Source organism: Argopecten irradians, chromosome 1, assembly GCF_041381155.1.
Source record: "Argopecten irradians isolate NY chromosome 1, Ai_NY, whole genome shotgun sequence".
NCBI classification, from domain to species: domain Eukaryota; kingdom Metazoa; phylum Mollusca; class Bivalvia; order Pectinida; family Pectinidae; genus Argopecten; species Argopecten irradians.
The window spans coordinates 62,813,785-62,825,282 of NC_091134.1; the positions used below are offsets into that span (position 1 = coordinate 62,813,785).

The 11,498-nt window shown below is 34.9% G+C and overlaps 1 pseudogene; it reads left to right on the top strand.

The window, feature by feature from the left end:
* The first annotated feature begins 205 nt into the window (after positions 1-205).
* On the top strand, positions 206-6,719 carry LOC138304689 (zinc metalloproteinase nas-4-like; annotated as a pseudogene).
* The last annotated feature ends 4,779 nt before the right edge of the window (positions 6,720-11,498 follow it).

Below are 11,498 nucleotides of genomic sequence, written 5' to 3' on the forward strand. Positions count from 1 at the left end.
TTGCCAGTGATTCGTATTTTGTGTGAATCATGTTCTATCTAATACATATATTTATTTTCATTCTTTGTATCTTGATAAAGAACATATTTTTCTTTTGATATAGTATGAGTTGTCTTTTTTAATATTCGGAACTTCAAAATTCATGTACCTCATTTTAGGCATAATTGTTTTTTAACATTTTTTTTCAATCTAAAATTGCAGAGGAAAAATGAAAGGAACTCCAATATCTTCATTTAAGCTGATTTGTTTTCAGGGAGTGAGGGACGCTCGCACGACGAGGCCCAGTACCAGTGATAGCTTAGTGAACCCCACACGACGGCTGACGACGGCCCGTATTGTAGAATCTCTAGTAGGTTTACCCAGGAATGAAGATACCAAGGTCATTTTGTAAAGTGGTTTTAATGTTATATTCCAAAAACGATTCTATTGTAAATGATTGAACTAAATAATTTAGCGATCACATAATAACCCGGAGGTCAAAGCATACTTTGAAATATTCGCTTTACGATCTATATAGAAGAATTCACATCAGGTTTCGTCTAATTATCAATTAACTAAGATATTTTCTAGATCAATTATTACAATCCATTTTCAATTTTTCAAAATTGTATGATATATATATATTATCAACGTCCAAAACCTGTTTTGATGTCGATCAAATTTGCTGAACTACTTCCGTACTATATATTTGTAACGAAAAATGTCAACCTCGATTGTGTTATTACATAACGTATCGCCAAAAGACACAATCGATTTCCTTAATCTTTTTTGCTATGAAGTTTTCTTTTCTTTTCTGGTCTATGCCTTGATAGACAGGATGACAGTGTAACTGAATGGTTTAGGTACACACAAAATATATGTATGTGATGTTTATGTCTTGTTTGTAACTACGAGTGAGAAAAACGATTTTGATTTTTACTTATAAAGTATTATCGTCAGTGTTGATTTGTTCAAAGATTCAATAATACCATCAATAACCGTCAAAATTAAAGATACAATCACCTGTAATCTTAGATCATTAGTCAATGGTATCTATACCATGTGATCTGATTTCTAGTATAAGTTAATATGGTGCCAGTCTACTTTAAGATTATATCAAATCGCAAAACTGTTTACAGGTAAAAGGACAACGAAACCCATCGCCTTTAGCACCAAACCTATTATCACCTAGGGATGCATTAATCGCCAGACAACAGCCAATAGACCAGATCATCGAGCAGGCCGAGACGAGTACGTCAGTGTGTCCTTAACTCATAAGTACTGATACGCTAGTGATTCGAGTAAATAAAACAAACGCCTTAACATTTATCAATATGCAAATTACTTTTTAATATGACTATGTTCATTATCATGTATATTGGCATTTTACGAAATCATTGTAAAAGATGAGGGAAAAATTGACAAAAAAAGTAAAACAAAAGAACAACTAAAATATTAAAATCGGCATTTTAAATTACATATATATATAACATACATATTTATCTTGTCGTTTGTATTTTTTCATCCAATACTAAGTTTTAGAAAAGAAAAGCGGCAATAGCTTCTTTTACAACAAAATATATGTTTGATGGTAGGCATGTATCAAGCCTAAAGTTATACTATTGTTGATATTAAAAGGTTGTTATCGATGATACTACCGTGTGATCAAGTCACGTGATGAGTCACGTGATTGTTTTATTACATCATTTGTAACAATTTATATAATGTTTAAGCCGTGTGTGCAATATCTTTTGAAATTGTCAAACTCAAGTGCAAAATATAACAAGTAAGAATATCAAAACTTCTTGATATATATATATCTTGATATATGTGAGTATTTATTAAATGATTTCAGATTCTACGTTAATCCGTCTCGCGGATCAACGCCAGTTGAGGTTAGATCGTAGCACAGTGTTAGAGGGCGATATCGTTATGGATGAGACAGAACTCATGGATATGGACCAGCAAATGTAAGGAAGTATTTTATCAGGGACATCCCAGGATATTGGAACATCTAAACATAGAGTGAATACATAGCAGTTGATTGTAGTGTTTTGATGCCATTAAGTAACAAAATAATATTAACCCGATGTACAGCAATCGGATATAGTGGAAATTTCAAATTTGGCACACGAAATTGTTTCAAACAAATGAACACCTATTTAAGATAAGAATTGAACTATTCGTTTTATGTTAACAATGGCCAATCTCTTTTGCCATTTTATGGAAGGAATATAATTGATTAATATTGTATTGTGTAATTTTTTAATGAGTCATGCGATATTTTTTCGTCTCGTTTCTAATTTCAGATTAATATCTTGTATTATACATAAGGTACCAATATGTCATAATTTTGAATAACATGTATCTTCGATTACCGCATTTTTAATCGGAAGCTTTTTCTGTTAGTCTCCTTTAAATGGTCCGTTGTATCACCTAGCAATATACCATTACTTTCCTGTGAAATCAACCATGGTTATGCCAATGGATTTTGTCTATATTCCTTATTCATGCATGTTCACAAACATTTATATTGATATTCAGACGCCTGGATGAATTGGAAGAACAAATAATCAAACAATTGCCAGGCGTTAGTCTCAGAGATACAGCATTTCGTGATCGAATCCGTTCGTTACTGATGCAAGGATTTAATCCATCGCCTTCAGCCCCTGTGAGACGAAAGAGGGCCGCCAGGAGGACTAGAAGATGGCCAGGAGCGCTTGTTCCAGTCCGAATCGCTAGTTCTGGATTCAGTACGTTTTGCTTTGATTGTATTGTAATGATTGACAGTTAAATTAGTCTGCATTAATCAACTGTAAACTCAATACCAAAGTGATACAGGTAGGAGGAACATTGCATATACATATATGTACAGTCAAACCTGCCTGTGCGTTAATCTGTATACGAAGTCTCCTTGTCTAATAAGACACGTTTTGTCTGTCCCTTGGGGTGTCTAATTAGTTGACAATTAGTAGAACACATAGTTATAATAACTCACTTAATCTTGTTATATTACTTCACAGATAGATCACAGAAGAATATAATTGCTGCGGCCATGAATGAAATATCAGAGAAAACGTGTGTCTGTTTCGACGTGATCAGTAGAACACAGGCCCTTCAAGGAGTCGGTCATGTGCGGATTGTAAACGGAAACGGGTATGTTTTCTCATTACGTCCACTGTAAATAGAAAGAACTATCAAATATATGTTGATTTTGATAGAAATATAGATGAAATATATAGAATATACTATGACCTTTCTTTTGAACAGAACATCTCAATTTAATGTATGATAACGGAAGCCTGGGTCAGTCATGCCGAATTATTACACGGTGCTTTAAACTATTGTATAGCTAACGATCGGTCTTTTCGTATCAACACAACGATTCAGGGTTCCAAGCTTTCGTGAATTAAATTTGAAAAATGAATATAAAAAGTGTTCAGACTCGCCTGTATCAAGGCACTAGAAACAGTTTCTTATACAATAATAACGAACATTGAATTCCTGATCAAGGTTCCTAAGATGTTTGTAATATGTGCATAACAAACGAAGCAATATTGTTGGTCCCCGGAAATTCGTTATAACTTTTTTTACTGTATACTAATTAATTTGTAAGCTCTCGATTATTACCATGAACTAACAAATGGTCGGTGTGAATGTAGAAAAAGAACATCAACCTGAAGGATCATGAATTGATCTTAGACTTAGTCAATCAAATATGCCGTAACTTTCTGTAACGTCATCTTTGATTGGCTAAGTCTAAACTTAAGACTGTTTTGGACTGTTTCATGGTCTTGAGGCCAGAAGTTGCTTTGTTTTTTTTCTTCTTAATTTTCATATAATACAGGTTGCAGACTTAGTGTGCGGATATAGCATAAGATGACAATGATTTCATAAGATATTCTGAAGTCATTGTATGTGGATATGCCAAATTTATCCTTTTTGTTTTATAAAACTAAAACACTAATAATTTATAATCTGAATTTGCTATAAACAATTTCAAATATTCATTGAAATGTTTTGAAACACATTTATTATTCATGCTATTATAGTAAATCGTTCAATCGGTTCTATACTTTTTTTTATTACTTGACACAGATGTCGATCTCGTGTCGGTAGAAGGCTCCGAAGACGGAATGGTATTCGCTCACAGGATCTCACGCTGGCACAGAATTGTAGAAGTGTGAGTAGATTGTCCCTATCGTATATGTGCAAATTAGTACAGAAAAGCTAAAGGTGCAGGTGATATCTACCGTCATGCTGACATATACTTCAAGAAAACTACTGACAAAAATGTGTAGATTAGGTGTATATTGACAAACCGTAATGATGTTAGTTTTTTTACCTTTTCGACAATGTCACTGTCATGATATACTAGAATCTGTATCTAAATCCACTAGATCGGCTTATTTCATATTTATTATAGACATTAAATATGTGACTAACACATATTAATGCAATTATTTACAATATGCCTGTACCTTGCAATTGGAATTGACAATGATATAAGATTTAAATAGATATAGATATATGCGTATATATTATGTTACAGAGACGTGTCGCTACACATGAATTCCTCCATGCCATTGGTCTGTATCACGAACAATCCAGACAGATAGAAACGATTTCGTGCGTATCGTAAGGAGTAATGTGGAGCGTGGAAAACGTGGAAATTTTAGGCGGTACAGCCGAGCAAGAATAAACTCTTTTGGCATTCCTTATGACTACCGGAGTATAATGCACTACAGCAGCAGAGTAAGCCAGGGGTATCATTATAAATCACGAATCTAATTGCTATTTTATTTTAATTTTGTTACGCTAAGATGAATCCATCTTTCCATTCACTCCTTATTCAAATCAATATGATTATGAATACTTTATAGGTAGTAGCCTACCTTTATATATAATATCAAAAGATCAATATTTTACATGTTTTATGATGTTATTCGTTAACTAATGTATCAAATTACAAAATAATAAATATGAAATTCGACTCGCCGCTGATGCACATTTAGAGACACTAAATCATTTCATACAGGTATTCTAAGATATATATAAAGAAACTACATTACGATTTAAGGTCCGTTAAAAATGTCAAGGTCACATTGATATAGGTCACTCATTGATTAATTACCTCACCGCATTACTTACTTAATTAAAGATTGAACCCACACTAAAACAACACTCTTCCATCAAGGTGACAGATTACACGCATAATCATCATCACGCGTTAGTATTTAAGTATTATATAAAGTTTTATTGCTTATGTAGATCATAAACTTTATTGCTCTTTCATTTGATGTATTTCCTAGTGAGGAAAATGTCGAAATTCAGTTTGTACTTATACTTATGTATATTAACTATAACACATATGAAGTTTTGTTTTTTGTAAGATATTAATCATCTACCAGGATGTGACGTTTGTATTTAGGTAGCCACTGACAATGCTGAAAATGCTTACTCGACACAGTCATCTATATATCTTATACGTTTTCTTTTTTGAGTCCCATAAACCCATGTTTATACTCTATTTTACCAACTTGCTTGACTCCTACAGTGTCGTTAATTTGTATTTTGATTTCTTGATTTCAGGCTTTCAGCAGAAACAATAGGTTCACTGTTATACCCAGACCCCAGAGTAACCGACGGCAATACATTAATATAATTGGCAAGGCCACGGAGATGAGCACAAACGACGCGAGAGCTGTCAACCGAATGTATAGCTGTTCTGCACCAAGCACTCCAAACTGTGCGGACTACCCCTACAGATTTCCATGAGCAAGTTTGGACAAACACACAAAATCACAGGGAATTGTGGACAGTGACGTGACGCTCGACAGCTGAATAAATAAATGGGCGTACACTTGTAAGGCATGCTCTAGACGACATGCCTGTTTGATATTAGCATATTACAACAGATATATAAGATATATTCATTTTATATGAGAATAAAGCAAGTTTGCTTGTAACGAGAATTTTCGTTGACTGGAAAACAAATGGCGTTGTCATTTGTAACGTCGCTTCTGATTGGCTGAGATAATGGCAGTATATGGAGTTCTTGAGTAAATCGAATTATAAGTATTAATTTCAGTACAATTGTTGTATGTTGTGAAGATAAAACACAATAGTCTGGGTTTTTTCGCTCAGATGTTTGTGTTATATCTCCATAACATAAAAATTATATTATATCTTCAATAAAATTTTAAACTTTGAGCATTGATGAGTAAATAGCAACTCCACGATACAAGTTTCATAAAATGTTATTTAAAATTAACTCACAATGAAGAAGCCTTTGATGATATAGCTACAACAACTTGCAATTCAAACATCACAATATGTTGCGAAAATTCAGCTGAAAGAGCCATTTTATCCTGACATTTTCTAACCCTGACTTCACATCATAACAACGTCACAATGAATTTCCTGCCCGTCAATGACAATGAATTCTGCCCCTGGTCAATTTCCTGATATGGGACACGTGCAAAAATATCACACGGGAGAAGTCATTGGATAACCGGTAGGTAAGGCAATTTAATTGTCTTAGCTACAGTATTGTTCCCCGCAGTTGTCAATCAGGGCCGACTTCTATCAGATTCGGCAGATCAGGACACTGATTATTTCAATAAGCGACATTAACATAACATAATTGTTTGTCCAAGTATATTCTATATGTCTTGTTTCATGTATATTGGAATACATACATATGTATATATAGAAATAAAAATAATAAAGAGAAGTTTACGAAAGTGGTGTGATTTTGGCGTTGATTTTACAGCATTTAGATTATGTTTATGATGTTGCAATATAATTCCTAGTTATCCCATAGTATTTGTTTAGAACTTCACATGTTGATGTAAGAAGGCGACCAAAATGAACTTAAACCTTCTCTGGTGTATATTTTGATTACAAACATTTTAGTAAAGTAAATGATAGTTTCGTTGATAATAGATACATAGATACATAGATTTATTCTGACAACATACATGTTAACATGTACAGGATTTTTTATAATCCTATAATAGTCAGCTCTTAGAAATTCACGGATTTATTTTTTCAGTGTATAAATACTTTAGTGGCTGATTTTTCCAATGTGAATCGAGTTCATATTCAAATTGCTTAACTGTCCTAGACTGAACAACATTTGATGGGAGACTGTTCCAAGTATTCACGACTCTCTGGGTAAACGAGTGTTTTCTCACGCACAGCCTTGAATGCTCTTTGTACACTTTCAAATCATGTCCGCGGGTACTTGATCCCTGGTTGATTGAAAACAAATCTGCGACTTCTTTATCGTATTTTCCAGAAAGTATTTTGTACATTTCAATCATATCCCCACGTGACCGCCTGTATGCTAACGTTGGAAGTTGGAGTTTACGCAAACGTTCTGTATATGGCAAAGTTGAGAGACCTGGCACTTGCTTTGTTGCTCGACGTTGAACGTTTTCTATTGTTGTTACATGCTTTTCCAAATACGGACACCAGGCTTGAACAGCATATTCAATATGAGGCCTAACTAATGCCGTGTATAAAAGTTTAAAACTGTTCTGGTCCATGTATTCCATTGTCCTCCGCAACACTCCCATGATTGAATTTGCTTTGTTGACCTTTTCACATATATGTTTGTCAAAGGTAAGTTTATCATCAATGGTGACACCAATATCCTTCTCCGAGTCAACAAATTTTAAAAATTGGGCATTTTCCTTCAGTCTGTATCCATATTTAGTTGTATTTGAATATCCCAATCGCATCATTTTACATTTGTCTGGGTGGAAGCAGAGTTTCCAAATATCTGACCATTGGCTTAATGAATATATATCATGTTGTAATATTTTGCAATCCTCTTCATTTTTTATTGATCTAAAAGCTTTCGTATCATCCGCATACAGATAGGTGTCTGTCCCGGTACTTGTTACATCGGGCATATCATTTATATAGAGAACAAAGAGAAGTGGTCCCAACACAGATCCTTGTGGTATCCCGCTTAAAACTGGATTCCACTCCGACGTTTTGCCATTCACTACAACTCTTTGTTTTCTTCCAAACAGAAAGGCTTGGATCCAGATTGAAAACTGACCACCGATGCCATATTTTGCGAGTTTATGTACTAGTCGGCCATGAGGTACTTTGTCGAAAGCCTTCATAAGTCACAGTATATAATATCCACGCATGCTCCTTTATCCAAAATATCTGTCCATTTATCCATGACATTGATAAGTTGAAGAACCGTGGATCTACTGTCTATAAAACCAAACTGAGCGTTACTAAATAGCTTATTTCTTTTCATGTGACTCATTATTTTATCCCTTATTATTGATTCTAATAATTTACAAACAACACTGGTCAGGCTTACTGGTCTGTAGTTTGAAGCCTCCTTCCGATCTCCTTTCTTAAATATTGCCGTTATATTAGCGCATTTCCAGTCTGCAGGTAATTTCCCAGTGTCGATTGATGTTTGAAATATTAATGTTAAAGGATGGCATATAATATCGCGTGTCTCTTTAAGAACTCTAGGATGGATCATATCCGGTCCAGGTGATTTTGAAATTTTCAACTTCATTAGCTTCTTCTGCACGACTTCTGGTGAAATATTTAATTGAGTGATCGGTTCCACATCAATCTTTTCAATATCAGGTAGTGATTTATCTTTATCTTGGGTAAACACTGTCTGGAAAAAATTAGCTAGTACATTTGCTTTTTCATCATCTGTTGTAGTGATATCCTCTTTGTTATTATTTTTGTACAGATTTGAAATATTGGATTTAGTTGTTGTCTTAGATTTCGCGTATCTCCAGAACTTTTTAGGATTGTCCTTTACTTGTTGTGCTATTTGTTTCTCACGTAATTTTACCGCCTTCCTTGTGAGTGACCTTACTTAATTCCTTACTTTACAATATTCTGCGTAGACTTCTTGATCCCGAGTGGACATATATCTGTTCCATAATCTGGCCTTATTTTTGATTTTAGACAATGTCTTTTTATCTAGACAACTTTTGTGGTTACTTAATTTGCGCGATGGTTTTATTTGTTGTACTGGAACTGTGTCCCTGATTGAGTTTTCAAGTATCTCTTTAAATTTTGACCACAGCTGTTCCACATCATCTTTACAATCCAAAAAACTATTTTGCCAGTCTATGTTAAGTTTTCGGGACAGTTCTTGAAAATTTGCCTTTTCATATACATATCGCGTTTTCATATTATTTTCCATTTCCACACTGAAATTACAACGTATTCCGATGACTGAGTGATCACTTTTCCCTAAAGGAGGATCGAGTTGAATCTGTTCTATACAATCTTCCTTATCGGTTAGAATCAAATCTATAACGCTAGGGTTATCCGTTCCACGTCCACGGGTGGGCTGCCGTATATGCTGATACATGTAACAGTCGCGTACGGTTTCAACGAATTTGAATTGTTTTGAAGCTTCACCACACTTAGTATTACAGACTGACCAATCAATGCCTGGTAAGTTCAAGTCTCCAAATAGTATTTTGCAGCTGTACTTCATTTCTGTTGTTTTTAACAGTAATGCACACATGTTTTTGAAATTTTCTTCAGTCGCATTTGGACTTCTGTACAAGGAACCAACTAGTACTTTATCCTTGGCGTTGATATCCACTTCACACAAAATATGTTCATCAAATTCAATGCTGGTGATCTGGGAATATCTAAGACTATTTTTACATATACATGACCATTCCTCTTCCGAGCGATTTATTTGTCACATTTAGTGATATCATTCCATATCCCTCTATATTATATTCAGAAAGTTCAATTTCTCTTTTACAATTCTTTGGTTTAACTTCAGAAATAGCTATTATATCTGGGTTTTCTCGAATTATCAATTTTCTTAACTCCTGTAATTTATGTTGGGTCAAAGTATCTGCATTTGTAAAAAGAATGTTGAGATGATTGTGTATATCTGTGTACAGCGAGTCTAATCTTTCCGCACTTTCTTCATCTTTATTGTCCGCATATCCCACGGTGGGCCGCGAACTACGTATTTCCATTCCCCCGACTTTTCACTACGCGATTTTGCCTCCGTGACTTTTTCCTTTAATAACTTTCTTTCTTCCTGTGTCATGTCATGAGTGACACTGATATTTTTAATACTTTTGACAGTTACCTCGGCGATATTTTTTAAGTTGCTCATGAACAAATTCTTTGCTTGATAATCCTTAAAAATTACTTTAACTGGCCTCGTATTTCCTATTCCGCTGTCCTTTTGTTCTCTTTTGCCAAGTCTCGTGATTTTTCTCACGTTATCTTTCGTAGTTCTCATGATATCACAGAGGCGATTCACAAATGATTCATCCTCATGTTTCCTTGTTTCCGCATTCTCCGATTCTACCTCTTTGATGTTGAATATAATTATATTATTCTCTCGTGACTTTCTCTCGTTGATTTCAGTCAAGACCTCCTTAGGCTTGCTGACAACTTGGCTGTACGTCCTCGGCTCTTCTTTCCTTGCTTTATCTCTCTCGTCTAAAAGTTGCTTCACCCGACTTTCATCGCATTTTGTCGTCATCTTTACCTCGAGATCGGCTATTCTATCTTCATAGACGGACATGAACTCTTTACATCTCATTTCTATCTCCATATCAGCATTCACTATTCTTTCCACAGTCTCTCTGCAGTCCGAACAGAACCACATAGAGTCCGAGTTCTTTAACATATCGTATTCTGCCTTCTTTTTATGAAGGCATTTTATGCAATGTTCGAGCTTACATCTTCTGCATTTCAGTAGCCTCGCTTCTGATAGTTGGAAGTCGACCATGCAAGTATTGCACTTCAATGTACTTTCTGCATCTTCATCGCTATTTGATGGAGTGACATACTGATGGACTTTCGTCTTGGATCCACTCCTGGAAGCTGATTTCTTTGCTGTAACTAAGGCCGCTCCGCCATTGTCTTTGGCACTTCCGGTTGGCATGATTCACTAAAATTGCTGATATGTTCCCTTATGGGTCGAAAATCGGCCTAAAAAGGGCACATTGATATCAAATATGTCGTTATGCTACCATCCAGTTTGAAGTTGCTGAGCAGGTAGAGGAATATATACTTAATTATGAGGTTTCCGTTGCCCCACAAGAAAAAGTCCGACTTGCCAGTTCAATTGTGACGTCATAATGATAATTTCGAAAATATCTGATTGGCGTATCAAACTATAAAAGGAAACACATGTTGTTGATTTCATAACTACGATAGAAGTAAGTATGGGGGTGCTATTGAAATGCTCACTATATAATCTCAGCTTTAGTTCTGTTTAGAGATGTTTGAGCACATGTCACTTCTTTGTACACTCGCATCGGCTCACTGTTCATGTACAAAGTGTAATAATGATGTTGTCGCTTTAATTTTTATCAGTAAGTTAAACTTGAGCACAAATCATTTATCTGACATCTGATTATTCTCCATATGCCTTTTCGAACGATTCCATCAGCTCATTCGAAGGCTTGTGTTAAATATGCAGATTGTCATTATCAATGCAGATGAACACCACGCCGCTTTTAGCTAACATC